General features: G+C 38.6%; 1 protein-coding gene across 1 annotated transcript in view; it reads left to right on the top strand.

The window, feature by feature from the left end:
• The window catches only part of IQSEC1 (IQ motif and Sec7 domain ArfGEF 1), a 196832-nt gene that overhangs the window by 15867 nt on the left and 165227 nt on the right, over nt 1–15738 (top strand). The window lies entirely within an intron of this gene.

A 15738-nucleotide genomic window follows, 5' to 3' on the forward strand; every position in this document is an offset into this window, starting at 1 on the left:
CATTAGCAAAAGTACAAAATCATTACTCATGTACTTCTGTTACCTAATTGATGAAAATATTTTTCTCTGTGTAAAGATTATCATCAAAGGGATGAACTTGTAATTGAATGGCCCTGTAACTGCAACCAGATAAATGTGAACATGTCCATGGGTGTCTAAGAATAGTCCCAGTTACCATTGCCCAAAAGGCACCCTGTTGATTCCATCTTTCCAGACACATATTGTGGCTCTCAAATAACTGGAAGGATTGTACTGGTTGGATCTTCGAAACTTAAAGCAGATATACCAGGAAACAGAATTTCTATGAAGTAGCATTTAGTAGCCTGAAGCTAGCAAAAAAGAAAAACTGACTGGGGGTGGGGGGTGGGGGTGGGGTGGGAAAGCCTATAATCCTGTTGTTGCTATCATAAGTTAAAAGATGGGATAAAAGGAGAATCATCAGGATCAAGAGGGGAGAACTGCGAAGATAGCATAAGGCTCGCTCTCATCCTGTATAACGTGCTTTTTTATGACTCTGAAGGAATCCATATAAAATAAAAAATATGGGTTATTTGCTTTTCAGTTAGATTTGATCTACTGTTTCTTAGCATTGTACCAATATTGTCCTTCCTGTTAAATTTTTGTGTGTGTGTGTGCTTGCTTTAGGTATGATTGTGAAGTGTCCAAGGCCTAAGGAAGAATTTGCTTGCAGAAGGCTAATCTGCCTTCATGATTTTGTAACAGTTTTTCTATGCTCTTTTTTCTGACTGCAGACTGCAAGCAATATATGGCTGCTTCTGTTATTTGGTATTGAATGTTCCTTAGTTTCATGGGTTTTGTAATCACTTGGCTTTATGATATATATCAAGTACTTCCATTACCACTGTAAAATTTGAAAATTATGCAAAAATTGTATGACAGATTACTGCAGTTTAACATATCTCTGGAACTACTCTGATGTTTCCTGGGCAGGGTAAAACATTGAAATGTTTGAATGTTGCTGACAGTTTTGGTCTTTTGCTTCTGTAATTAAGAGTTTCTCAGAGTTGCTTCCCAAAGATAGAAACAGTAGGAATTTCTGATATTTTGACTTGCTTATCTCCCTCCCAAATGTAAACAGTAATTAACTCTCTCTACTCAGTGTGTACTGGACTGAAGCACTGTAATTATTCTCTTCCATAGGGTAGGATTTGTCCAATCTTTCAATAAGTATCTTTTATATATTTGTGTAAAGGAAAACAAAGAAGAAAGCCAACTGTTTAAATATGAAAATTAAAGCCATCAACTCGAGTTGCCAGCCCTTTTGCCTTGAAGAGATGACAGTTGATTTTTCTGACTGTGGTTATAATTAATGATGCGTCTCAGGAGAAAATGAAGTCAAAGACTGATCAGTGTTATTAGCTGTTACAGGATGCCATCATTGGTTGTTTTCTATCTGGTAGTTTTCCAATTATGGGAAAATAGTGTCATTATAAGTTGCTGGCATTTGAAACAATTTGAGTTGGTATCCATTGTGTCATCAAATCATGGCATTTACTCTCTTTGTGGAGCAAATAGAGAAAGCTGACCTTCTCTGATGCAGTGAAAGTCAGAAATGCAGAAGTAAACATTTTCCTATTAAATAAATCATGGTTGGCTAAATAAAACATGCTGTGAATCTCAGGATTTAGCACTAGAGCCTGGTAGAGGTTCTCTTTTAGTTAACCAGAGTTTAAAAGTAGATGACCTAAATGCTGCACATCATTATAAAACAGGGAAGGGTACCAAATTTCCTTTATCTCCTGGTTCCTAAATGAATTTGCACTGTGTTTGTGAAGAATGAAGGTTGTCTTACTGTGCATTCTAGTATGGAAGATGGAGTTGAAATGGCATTTTTCATATTTTTAGAGGCCAAATTTCTGAATTCAGGAGCTCAGAGAATTGAAGAATAGCTGCTGTTTTGGGGGAATTCAGGTAGGGAATTTCTCCTTTGACATCTTTAGGCACTTGCATCTATTAGGATCAGTCTATCTTGTTTTTCTTCTGCCATGTGGAGTTTCCCTTTGCAAATATATTCAGCTCTTACATTCTTTTGGGTGGTTTTGCCTAAAATAGATGTGTGAGACTTCAGTTTTGCAGAGCAGCTACTAACTTGCTGTTATTTTCTGCAGGTGTATTATTTTCTTTCTGTAACTGATTGTGGGAAGTCATTAAAATGGCTCAGAGCAGTGCATGCAGACACTTTGTGCTTGAATAGTAGGGATTTTTATGCACCGCTAGATGGAGCAAACAAACCAGTCCAACTGTGATAAATTACAGACTTCTCTCCCAAAGTAGACTTTAAAATAACTCTAACTAGCTGAAGCAAAATGAAGAAGAAATAATCCCCTGAAAATGTAGTAGCATGACTGAAATATCAAGCTTTTAAAATGTTCCCTTAGCTATTCCACCAGCTATGTAATTGAATATGGATTGCCACAATTTCAAGCAACTCAAGATTCATAATAAATTTGAACTATGTATACAGTTTATGGCCAAGGAGGCTCCCTACTTGAGCAGGTGCCTGGGGATGGCAGAATGTGTTCTGCTGATCAGAATGAAGCAGCATTAAAATAGCATTTAAGGTGACTCATAGAGGTCATCATCAAGTGGTAGGGACTTGGCTGCTCAGTATGGATGTTCAGAAGATGGTGCTTGCCTGAAAAGGGTTAGTCCCATCTGAAACCTTCTGATTCACAGTTTTAAAAAGGTGACAGGCGTGTTACATAAGATTGATTTGCCAAGCTGGCCGTTTTGAAATGCAGCACTAAGTCTTTTTTCACCTAAAACACTGAAACAGAGGAGAAAGCTCTCAGAAAATGTAAACCCAAAAATATCTACACAAGCATTTGCGAAAGCACTTTTACTGTCTTTTTGTTGCCAGGGTTGTGTTAGAATTTTTGAGCTTTCTTACAGTAAATGAATAGTTCCTGAAATGGTGGCTAGAGGGAGCTCCAATGCAGTCTGCTTCAAAGCTTTTGCAGCAAGTCAATCATTACAAATATGGCCTACGTTATTACACGATACTGTAGATGAAAACAAGGGAGGAAGCCATCTATATTTACTTTTGGATGCTTATTAACACTGGAGTTAGAGAAGTATTTGATCATGTGGAATGACAAAATTGATATATATGCCAGCATGCCCTACAGTCAATGTTGTTTATATATTTTGTAATTATTATCATAAATACATAGCTTGTGTAGTCCAGTCTGCCTCTACCTTTCTGAAGCTGTAATGCAGAATATGTTCCAGGGAAGGTGCATGTGTTTAACAATATAAGAATGGCTGTATGGGGGATTATTTATCCTACTGTCAGATGTCTGATGGTTATGTAGGAAGGAGTATAAGAACAAGACAAACATACAGTGATACTTCTCCTAGGCTCCATCAGATTTTGGCAAGAAACTAATCCATAGGTGATGTCTAGTAGGTTTTCAAATACAGAAGTTAATAATTGCTATTTTAAAAAAAGGCAAGAAAATTTCAAAACTACTAGACAAATGTTTCTGCTGTCAAAGCAGCTGAAATTCTCGTTTTACTGTTCTATCCCTACTCAATTAATTATAATAATTCAGTTAAGGGTACCACACCTGTATTTACAGGGCATTTGGTTTTATAAACTACTTCTGTCATGTGCAGGTATGTTGCACATTTTCTTCTAACTTAACAAAATGTGCCCAGCAGTTGCTCAGTACTGGGTGGGGAATCTCTAAGCAAGCACAAGCTGCGCAGGAAGTTTGAATCATCTGCAACAGTAATAGCTTGATGTGACTCAGCTGAACAGAAGCTTGGGTTTTATATTCCCCCACCCCCCCACCCCCAATCCCCCTGTTCCCCCACCTCCTCTACTGCTTGTTGAAGGACACTTTGTCTTCCTTTCTGAAAGGAGGCCATGGTACCAGACAGGATTACCCAAATGTACCAGGTAGTGAACTCGGGGCTTCTAGGGGCCGGTTCCTAGCTGTGATCAGGGGATCACTAGTTCTGATGAGCTGACAAAATGGGTAGAGAGGAGACAGAACCTCATCGAGTCAATCCACAAGGAGAAACAACATCTAATGAGTTTTTCCTGGGTATGTCTGGATTACACTCAGCCTCCTGCTCTCTGCTGCTAGTTGACCTTTTATGACTCAGTCCTGCTGCCATTCAGTTTCCACCCTGTAACACAGAGATGTTCATTTACTGATCCTTAAGAGACACTTTGGAGACCTTCTTGGGTCTTGCTCCCTTGGGCGAGGGACTCACAGTGAGTTATTTCTGTTTTTCACAACAGAATGCTACAAGGTCAGAAGGAATGAGTAGCTATATAGCTAAAATGTTTTGGTTTGCATAGTAAGTGCATAGCAAACATTTAGGTACTCATTAAAGATGGCTTTTAGTAAATAAAGATGCTAATAAGGGTGGGAGGCTTCAAAGATCCTGATTAGTATGGCTTCCTTCTTTGTGCTCAACTAACACCTTTACCTGCAATTAATGTTTTACCTTGGTCATTTCTGTAAAATAAGGGTGTTGCTGTTCTCTCTTTAGAGTTGGGGATGAGATTTTAGAAAATTTGAAAATATCTATATTTACTAAACAAGCTGAGAAGCTGAAATTTTAAATAACCAAACGCCATTTCTTCCTATAGTTATGTTTAATTTCCATACACTAGTGCAAATTGTACAAGATGTTTTTCATTAAAAACATGTCCCTTTCTAACTTCTGGTGTTTCAAGCAAGTGCTCTTGTTTCCACACCCATTTGAGTTCTTTGGGGTTTTTTTTGTTTGTTGTTGTTTTTTTGTTGTTTTTTTGCCTTTAGTGTGTTTTGGCTGATGGATTCCTAGAACAAATGCATAAAATCAACCCAATTTATGATCTGTTAATATAAGCATTTTTTCCTAAAGAAATTATGTCATGTTTCATTCACCTCTGATTTTTTTCCCCTAGCCAATCACTGAAGCATTGCACACCTGAAAATGAGATAGTGTTGAAATCTGTCTTGCTCTGTTCCTCAATTAAATTCACCTTTATGGAGAATTCAATTAGTTGTAACTGATATTTTATGACAAGGTTTTGCCAAAGCCTGGTGTAGTACAGATAATTAATCTCAGCCAGGAAATGTTATTTAAATAATTTTATTTTGTAATACTACAAGCAGTATTTTTAATCAGGTGACATGTTTTCTGACACTGGAGAGGCTGGGCAGCTAGCCCTGCTGCTCAGTCTCTTAGATGTAGCAGATGTTTCTGACAAACAAGTTTGCTTCTTGGTCACGAGGTGTCTGATTAAAGCAATTTTGCTCAGCTTTGTTCTTTGTTAGTGGGTGAGCTCTCAGCTGTGCCCGCTGCTATCAGCTGGCTGTGGAAGCCACGAGATTGTTGTTGGTGTCTCTAGGATTCAGCATGAAATTGAGGTGCTCTCCGCATGTGTTTAGCTCGTTCAAAGCTCACAAAGATGCCTCTGCTTTATAATCTGGTTTTATTATTGAAGGCTCTTTTTTAGATATTTTTCTTTTTGATTTTGCGGAGCTCAAAGAAAATAGTTAATTCAGTGCTGCCAATACTTACTGGATTCCAAGTAAGACATGAATGGTAGTAGTTCTTCCCACAAACTACTGTGTTAGATTACTTCACGGCAACAAAATAGCCAGTGCTTTCTAAAATAAAACTGAAAACAACTGATTAATAGGCATTGTCAGCTAATTTAATGTTTTTCATCTAAGACTTAAGGATGATCAAAGAGCCAACAAGACAGGCAAAGGTTTAGGTGTGTAAGCGGAGCAGCAGGAAGCCTGTCATTTTGTTGTAGTTGAGGCTAAATGAAGCCTGAGCTTTGCTTTCATGTTTCATTAGGCACTTGTCTCAGCCACAAAACTTAGTCCAGCTTGAGAAAGTCCACAGTTAGCCATAAATAGGAAAATTTGGGAGGGAGTTTTTATTAGTCTTCATGTAAGATGCTTTATCTGTCAAAACTTGGACTGGTAAAATATGTAGCTGTGGAGGCTAGAACTGAAGATGAAGTGGTGCCTGCTCTAGCCAGATGTGTAAGTTTCTGCCAGTTGTTTGTTTAATCTAATTCTCTGGTACTGACAAGTTAAATGATATTATTATAGTCTTTGGGTAATAAGTATGAAATTGAAGAATGGGGAAGACTCATTTAAAGCTTACTCTATTTAGGTACTTGGACATTTTCCTTACATGTTCTTAGTGTTTTGAGGGCTTCTTCAAAACAATTTCCAGTACTCTGTGTGTATATATACACACATATATAGCAGTTTCCAAAGTATGATTGTTCTCTGAACTTGTACAGCTGCATCCAGATGGCAGTCATAAACTTTGTCCTTCTCAGATGCATCTGGGACTGTGTAGTCTGATTTCTTGGTGTACATTGAAGCTGTACTAGTTCCCATGGGTACAAAGGCACCCTGAACTGTTCTACTGTAAATACTGTTTGGAACTTATAATGAATATGGCAATCACTTTTGAACTCTGAAGTTATATAAAGCATGTAGTTATCTTATTGTGGTTTCAACTGGCTCCTTTTATTATGAAAAGTCAGGGTAGGGAAAAAGACTGTTATAGTAAATGAATTTTTTATATATACTATATAACGTATGTGTACATATATGAACACAAATACATAAATATATATATTTAAATCTGGTACTTATACACTCTGGTATTTACATAACATCCTAAAGCTGGGGTTTCTAAATGTTGGACAAGAGCCACTACAAAGTGGGCCTGTGCAGAACCCCTGGCCTGTGGTCCTGCGGCTGCCCTTGGTGAAACCTAGCACGAGTGCAGAAGAGTCTGTAGCCTACAGCATGCCTTTGGTACTGTCAGGGAATTGCTTGTCTCAACTTCTCAGTCATGTTTAAAAGCCAGTGTGCCCCTGTAGATTCGCTCAGCACACTTGATAAACATAAACTGCCAGTTAGCTGAAAAATCATGTTTCCTTTCTATGGACAAGGCTGCTCTGTAGCTTTCCCACTCTGCTTCCAGCAAGCACACTACTAAACCCTCTTTTTATTATTTTGCCACAGACATGCTGATGTAGCTCCAGTTTTGCTTGTTTTCAGATTCTATAGTAGTTTGCTGGTTGCATGATATTTTAGCTTATATTTGTAAGACTTTTCTTCCAGAAAACAAGGATGTCTTTTTTTTTTTTAAATATCTAACTCCACTTTCAATTCAGCAGGTTTGTAGCCTACAGAAGGAACAGAACTACCAAAACAGTTACTCTGTGTGTGTACCGATAAAAAGGTTGTTTTCTCTATTTAAAAGAAGCATCATAACCTCTCACAGACTGATATAGTGCACTACAATTTTAATTATCGAATCTGCTTATGTGGATACCTCTTACAATTTTCTTTTTCAGAAATGTTGAAATTAATGTTACATGCACCTTTACTGAGTAATAGGGAAACGGCACATTGATTGAGGTCTTTGAATCCACTTAACAGCCTGTGTAGTTCTGTTATGTTTCCTGGGAAACAAAAGGATCATGCACATTAATCTATAGTATCCTGTATTCTGGTGCTTCTTGTTAAATGCTAGGTGATCAAAGAAAAATATCACTGACATGCAGAGAAATAATCATTGATTGCAAGTGAATGTATTGAAATTAGGCTGAAAGTCACATGAATTCTTAAATTCCAATACCAATGTTTCTGGATAGCTAGAGGAATGAATAGCTTTGTCGTGGTACATGACATGCTTCTGGCAGCGCAGGCTGTGGCTCACACTGCTGGCAGATCTGTGCAAGGGAATAAGACTCCTCTTTACGCCTTTTGTTCTTCTGTATGTATGTAAGCATTTGCTGTATGCAGACTACAGGGAGATGCCTGCAGTGTACGGTAATGCATGGGAAATACTTCAGCTGCAAACTTCTCTCAGAGCACTCATTCTGAACTGAGGATTTAAAATCTGCTGATGTGAGGAGAAACAAATTATTAGTCTATAAACCAGTATGAAAGTGGAGTAAAGTCTGTCACTGAACTGTTCCTGTGGTGCAACCATGTACTGCTCCATGCCAACAGATCTCTTACGATTGCAGACAGTTCAAAGCCTAGTGTTCCTAAGTATGCATGAAGGAGATATAGCCAACAGAAATGGTCTCCATATTTTAAAGGATGAAGTCAGAAGTCTTTGCTCTTAGGATATAATGTAATGGGGCCAATCTGATGTGTTCATTTTCATATTCAATTTGATGTGGGGTTTTTTTACTTTGCTGCATCACTTCACTCTTGTACAGAGCTGCTGCTAGCTGTTTTAGGAGGACAGTATAGCTCGCAAAGGGACCTATGATATTCAAACACTTGTTTAAAATTAGACAGCCATTTTAGGTTTGCTCAACAACCTTTGTTTTCTGTTACTTTTCAGTCACATAATCTCAAATGCCATGCAAAAGATACTTGCAGAATTTAGATCTTTGAGGTACGTGGGTGGTTACTGGTATGGTGACTTGTGCAGAGTGCCCCTCTGTCTATATTGAAGCGTCTGTTCTTTTTCCCTGTAAGTGATATGATGTTGCTTACACTGTGCGTAAGCAGTCACACAAAAGAAAGCAGTTAGCCTGACTTGGTTACTGTAAGTGCTTAATTCACAGTAATCAAGAAACCTTACACATAATGTTAAAGTGTGTTCAGATTTATGACTTTCATAAACAACACTTTCTTCACAGATGATACACAAACGAAGAAAAAGGGAAAGGTAGCTGCCTCTGGCCACAGTAGATGCAAATGAGAACTTCTAATGGAGAGTAAGTTTGCCCAGCCATGTTGTTGAACAAGATGTTTTCAAACACTTCAGTTCTCGGATTACATTAGCATGCTGGAACTTTGCCTCACAGACATTTAAACATAGATCTGGAAACTTTAATGTCTTCAAATTGAATTACATACAATTGGCTGTTGCTATGAGCAACACATTCTCTTCCTTCTTTGGAAAACTTCAATTCCCATGTTGTATGTATGGGTTGGTTTTGTTTTCATGCTTCTAGATTTGAGCTACAAATAGTAGTGAAGCTTGTTAATAAACATCTGAGCTTCATGTAACTCTGGGAATAAGCGTAAATTAAATAATGGGCTTTACTTCTAACAAACTCAAAGCCACATCACTGCAATGTTTTAATATGAAATCAGTTCCTCTGGCAAGATATCACCTTGAAAAACAATGCTGATTAGCTGTTCAGCAGATAATAAATTCTAAACGATTTGTTGTCATGACGGTGGTTCCTTGATAAAGATATTCTTTATCAGGTTTCAGAGCTGGGGGGCTTGTAACTCCTTTGGAAAACCTGGTAGAAGGCTGGGTGCCTAAGTACAAGGCATACATGATTGGTGTGAACTCTGAAACTGTGTTGTAAGACATAGTGGTGAAGAGTCCTAAGCAGCAGGGCCATCAACCTTTAGCTATTATTGCTGGAGTTTAATCTAGCTGGTGGGAATTTTATGAAATTAATTTTTCAAATAACATCTTCCACTGTACAATGTATTGCTACGAAACTGAAATTAGAGCACTTAGTGAAAAGGAAACTTCTCCTAGTCCATCTGTTGTTACTCTTGCAGATTGCTCTAAGAATGCAAGCCCCAACTCTGTAAGCACAAATTGAGTTTTATTTAGTATAATTCTGTTGCCTCTGAACAAAAATTCAGTCTCTTTTGCACAATCTTCTCAAATGAATAAAGCCAACTGAGCTTCCTCATCTGCCTATTTTGTCATGGCTTTTAGCTTCATGTAGGGATGACTTTGTTTCCTAAATATTAGTTTTCCTGTAGATTTAAAATCTTTTTGAGATACTGTGATTATATTTTGCTTTGGAAAGCATGTTATAAAAATTAGTGTTTGGGCATGCTCCTGTGCTGAACACTCCCAAAATTATGACAGAACCCAGTGATGCAAAGGAGCCTCCTGAAGGAGGAAAAATGAAAGTAAGTTTGTGCAAATAGCTTACCCACAGCCCCAAAAATTTCCAGTTACGTTTCTAGTATGCCTAGTAGAAAAGTGTGTTCAGACTTTTCCTAAAGCTTTTGTTTTAATCTGATCTGTTTCTATCTTTGAAGCAAACCTTTTGGTCACTGAGCCATGTGGTGTCTGAAAGATACCCAACAAAAAACTCTTATCGATCAGTTGGTTTTCTGAACAATCAGTTGCCTGCTTAGATTTGTAATCCAGCTTTAACTGTTAGAGACCTGGGAAAATGAGCTGCACTCTGAGGACAGGAAATAAGGGCTTTCATAGTCAGTTGTGCAAAACCTGTAGACCCAGCAGAACTCTGCTTGGGAATCCCAAGTCGTTCAAGCCCCAAGTGAGGAAACATTTTTTTTTATTATTATTCTCTGAGCAGCATTAAACATGTATTTTGGTACTTTCCTGTCTAAATGATTCATTAAAATATTTGGAGCATGGCGTATGGGAAGAGAAAATTAGAAGCAAGAATATCAATGGTATCCTTTAAAGTTCGTGGTCCTTCCTTCTGAATGCTGCCTTTTCATAGGTGAACAGTGCCAGTTATGTCAGTAAAGCTATTAAATTGTATGACCAAAAGAAAGGTTTAATTTGAACTATATTTTCAGCCTGTGTAAGTTTTTGTTCCAATAACTAATATCAACTGAGTGATGTTTAGTTCTGGCCTACTTACCCATGCAATTCTGTGGAAACCTTTGGAGTTGGGCTGTTCTACTTTTAGATCTATGGTTCAAACAGGCTTCTGTGAGACAGGTTTTCTGAATTGAATCCACATGTGAATGTAGCTGCCAGAAGCATTACAGGCTTCTTAGGAGCTTCTGCCTTTGTGGCATATCTGTTTTAAGATTGCAATGTGTCCCCCCCAGATCTGAACAACAACAGGGTAATGAGTTGGTGGAAACAGTGGGTCAGAATAGCCATGCCATATGAGGGCAAACATCCATCTGGACCAGTACTTTACCTCTGACAGTGTTCTATAGCAGTGCCAAGGCAGATGTATAGGATTAAGACAAGCATGCTGTTATACTGGTTTGTCTTCAGTTCTTGAAGATATCTTGATTCACTTGCATTGCACTAATTAATGCAGCACACAGCTGCATGTCTGATAAATGATGCTCCAACCAGAAAAGCAGAGCTTCTAGCCATATATCCATCAGATTCCTTCTAATCTGTGTGAGAAGCCCTATCTCTTCACGAGTTTCCGGTCTGTAATACTCCAATTAGAATTTCCCACAGCTTGTTCCTTCAGGGTCATTTGTTTGGGGCATCTGGTGAAGGGCTATGTAACAAAAGCAAATGCTGAACTGCTAGCCACTGGGTCCCTTTAGCTCAGGGCACTTCTAAGTTTCTTCAGGAATGTGTCCTCCCTGATAGCTTGGCAGATCTCTGAGCAAAGCCGGGCTCCACTAATGGGGGCAACAAGACCTCCAATGATGGCTGAGCAGAATTCAGAGGTGGGAGGCTAAAATTAATGCAAATGTTACCTTGTTGCTTTTTTTCTGTTAGTCCTATGTTAAGGACCCACAACACAGTGAAGTTGCTTTGGGACTTGGTCACTGAGCATCTAACTAAAGGGGAGCAGACAGAAGATGATACAGCTTACTGTATGTTGTTGAATTACAGCATTATAAAGAAGGCATGATACTGTGCAATGCTTGAATCTTATGTGATTATGGCTTTCACTTGTAGCTAAAGCATGTTGGGTTTCAAGCTAGACAACCTGGAATCACTCAAATGAGTGACTTATAGCAAGTTCACATGGAATATGAAGGGATGATTTTGACCAACATAATGGCTGGAATATAATTTCCAGTTTTGTTTCTGTGGCAGGGTGTTGTTCTGGCTGAGTGTGATCCTTCCGTTACCTTCTTCTGCCTGTAATGATTAGATGCTTTGGCCTTACCTACCACATGGAGTACTAAGACCAGGATCCAAAGTGTTCAGCAGTGCTAGGTTTCAGACTGTTCTCAAGCAAGAGTAAATATTTCCATTTAAGGAAGCTGCACTTTGGAATACAAAGAAATAATTTGGTCCTTCTTTGTAACTGAATGTGTGGAGTATCACAGCATCAGCCTGTGATGAACAGGATTCCCTTTCTTCTGTGTGCTGTCAGTTCATACGAAGAAACTGTGACAAGCAGCAATTATTCGCTGAGCAATATCTAGCACAGTGTCTTAAATATTTAATATATTATTCTGTGTTCTTTTCCTCAGCATTAGAAAGATGCAATACCATGCTGCTTCTAGCACCAAAGGTTTGATAGAGCTCAGACTGTCTTTTCTCCTCACACACATGCACTGAGTTGTCATTTGCGGATTGTATATCTTTGTACTGTGATGCTCCAAGTGAATTTCACTTCTTAGCCAAAAGATGATATATTTAAACAATCTTTATTTGGGATCGAGTTGTGGATTTGCTTCAAATACAATTATTTAATCTGCTGCCATTGTGCATTTTCATGCCAGAACAACATCTTGGCTTTTGTCAGATTGGAAACTTTTCTTGCTGTTTGCAGAATGTCTGCTTATGATATGTAGTTATTTGTAGCCTCTGTCAGGAATAAGATAGGGAGTACTGTGGTCTCGTTTATCCTCTGGTTAACAGCTAATGAAGCAGTTGCAGCCATCTGCACTGATGGAAATGGACTGCTCCTATCCCAATTTAGCATTATTCAGTAGAATTGAGCCTGTAGGGCTGGAATGTGCCCACAGGACCCTGAGAAGGGGAGGCAGCTGTACAGAGCTATCACAGTGTGGGGACTCTCACAAGATTATCCACTCAGCGTAGTAAGAGCCTCCATATAACTTTGCACGCTGTCAAGAGAGTTAACAAATGCTCTGTAAAAGGCTTATAGCACAGGCACAATGCTGAACTACCAGGATTACAATATTCTCTTTATCCAGTCAGCAAGAGCATAGTTCCTGTGTGGTTCTGTTACACTGGTGCTTACTGCCATCACGTTGACATCTTTCTTAGAAATGTCTTAAAGATTTACATTGTCACTGTTCCATACTCAGAGACAGAATGGTTTAAATTAAGGTCTCTGCCTGTAATGCTGTCTCCCAGATCAATAACACTCCCTGTCTATTATCTCAGCTGAGGAAAGCAAGATTTAAGATTGTCAATTCTTCAAAGTATTCGTTCTCTACCTTCTCCATGTCCATATGGTATAAGGAATTCCATCTTAATGCAATTTCAGAAGTAACCTTCAGTAAGACTGATTTTTGTATTTATGAAAAAGTTTCTTTCATAACAAAAAAGCAAAATAAACCAGAATTTTTATCATTACTCAAGGTACCAAGAAGCTAACTGTGTGTCTCAAAGCTGCTAAAACATTTGGAATATGATCTTTTAAATACCCAATTGCTAGGAATCCTGTACCCTCAGGTTTGCTCACTACACAACTTTTCGCGAGCAACACGTATACACAGTGCGAATAGCAGGGTTTATAGCCCATGGCCTTGTTTTTTGCTTCAGGACAGAACTCTCAGTTAGAATTGTATTTACTCTTTGTCTATAGATACTTAAAGCCTACTGAATAAAAGCAACTGTCTGAATTTTTAGACAAGTGATTTCTTGGTAATATTTTTTTCTCCTGCATAATACCCTACAGAAGTGGGTTATTTATGATTTCTGTGCTAGCTGGTGAAAATAGATGCAAGCTCTAAGCAAATTAGTAATTCAGGAGTTGTGTGTGTCCATAATTTTTATAATTATTTTAGCCTTGAAAGAGGTTGTTATTACCAACAATTACACCCATTCTTCAAGCTTCATGCTGACCATGTTAGCACCAAATAATCCAACTGTGTATAGCCCAGTGTGCCAGGTTTAGTTACAGTTAATAGAAGGATTCCTCTGTTTCCTCTGAAAGGTCAAGAATTTGCATGAAGAGAGGTCATTCAACTGACTCATCAGTGAAATTGGTGCAGACTTACTCAACTCCCTACCTAGAAGGTCCTTGCAAACTCCATGGAAACAAACTCGCACAGCCTGCAGGGTTGTTTAGAGCATTTCCCTGATGATGCAGTATTGTTCTGCAGTTTGCTGTCTTCTGTTTAATCTTTTAGCTCAATTCTTCAGCCAATTCCTTGGGCATAGTTCTACAATTTATAGTAGGTTTTGGTGTTTTTTTTATTTCTTGTGTATGTACAAAATGGAAATTGTACATATATAGACAAGTCTAGTATATTTTAAATACCTTTATCATTAGACAGTATATGGAGTTCTTTGTGGGCTACAGATGTGCTGAGTCAGTGCCCATTAGGAATAAACAAATAGGATATTGGACCTTCTTGCTTGTTTTCTTTAGAGCAGTGCAATATTTTTTTTCCTGTCCAGTTAATTTGTTAAAAAACAAACCTTGTTCTGAAGTAACCTAAATAGATATACCTTTGTTTTTCCTGAAACAGACATTCCTGAAATTACTTTGTGTAGAATGAGATATTTTGTTTGCGGTAGCTTAATGATCCTGTGTTCAGGATTTGGGTCATTTTTCTGTTTTAAATTAACTTTCCATCTTTCAGCAGTGTTGGGAAAGAAACCAAAAGATTTAAATTGGATTTTATGTGTAAAGAAAGAAATATGTAAAGAAAGGAGGTCAGTGATTATGTGATTGTACTGAAATTATTCTGCAATTCAATATGAATTAACTAACTTTCTGTACCCCAAATCCAGATCTTTCAATAGATCTTAAGCTTGTTTTCTCCTGTCTCTACTGGCTTTTATTTCTTGGCCATTAACCTTTGTTTTTATGTTGTCAGTCTACTGAGATTTTCCACAATAGCAAGTTGAACCTGTGGATAGGTGGCCAGGTTAAAAAGCTGGGCTTTACCTTTTTCTGGGCGTGTAACCCTCCTTACTGTGTGTCTTGGTTGCTATCTTGCTCCCTAGTAATCATCTGTTTGTGGCTGTCACCCAGGGAGATTTCTTCAGCTCAGCCCATGTAGCTTTTCCTGTGCTTGATGCTGTTTTCATATCTGATCTTCACGTAAGAAAACCAGCAATAAGCCTTTTTCCACAAGGCTGCTCTGATTCTGTATTTGATTGAAGAAATTAATTCTGCAAGGACTGGAAGTTTCTAGCATAGACACTTTACCTTAAGAGACTCTATCTGCCTCTGTGCCCCTGGCAGAAGGGTTCCATGGCAATGCAACACGTGGGGCCAAAGCTACAGCGTCTCTCTGAGGTGTAGGCTGCCCACCATGGACGCAGCTTCTTTAAAGCAGTTAAGCTTTTGAAGTCCTTCCACCACCATGGTGCCTGTGGGACTTGGTGGGCACAGAGCATGCTGGCAACTATTGCGGCTGTGTTGCCAGCTACCAAATTGGTCGGTGGCTTTTTGTGTCTTGGGCCTTTTAACTGCAGTTACCAAGTACATAAACACTGTTACTAATAGCACACTGAACCTGCTCTTAGCAGCAGCAGGGAAATTTCTAGTAAACTATCTCAGTGAAAACAGATAATTTTAGCCATGTTTCAGGACAGCCCCAAAATGGGTGTATTTGCTGTGGGAAATGTGCTTTTTCCTGCATATTTGAAAATACATGCACCTCCTGACTGAACCTTTGGTTGTTGGGGAGCCTGCCTTAGGTGTTTGACTTCAGAAAGAAAATGAGGTATTTTTAGTGAAGCTATAATCCTGCTATTTGTGATTATATAAGGAGTCCCCGAGGTCGCAATGTGCTCAATGTCATTCGGCACCACAATCAAGGTTGTGCTGGGGTGGAGGCTAATCAGTACTGCCTTGTGTCTCATTACCATCTCTTCTTTATGCACAACATATTGTCA

Source organism: Phalacrocorax aristotelis, chromosome 6 (genome assembly GCF_949628215.1).
Source record: "Phalacrocorax aristotelis chromosome 6, bGulAri2.1, whole genome shotgun sequence".
NCBI classification, from domain to species: domain Eukaryota; kingdom Metazoa; phylum Chordata; class Aves; order Suliformes; family Phalacrocoracidae; genus Phalacrocorax; species Phalacrocorax aristotelis.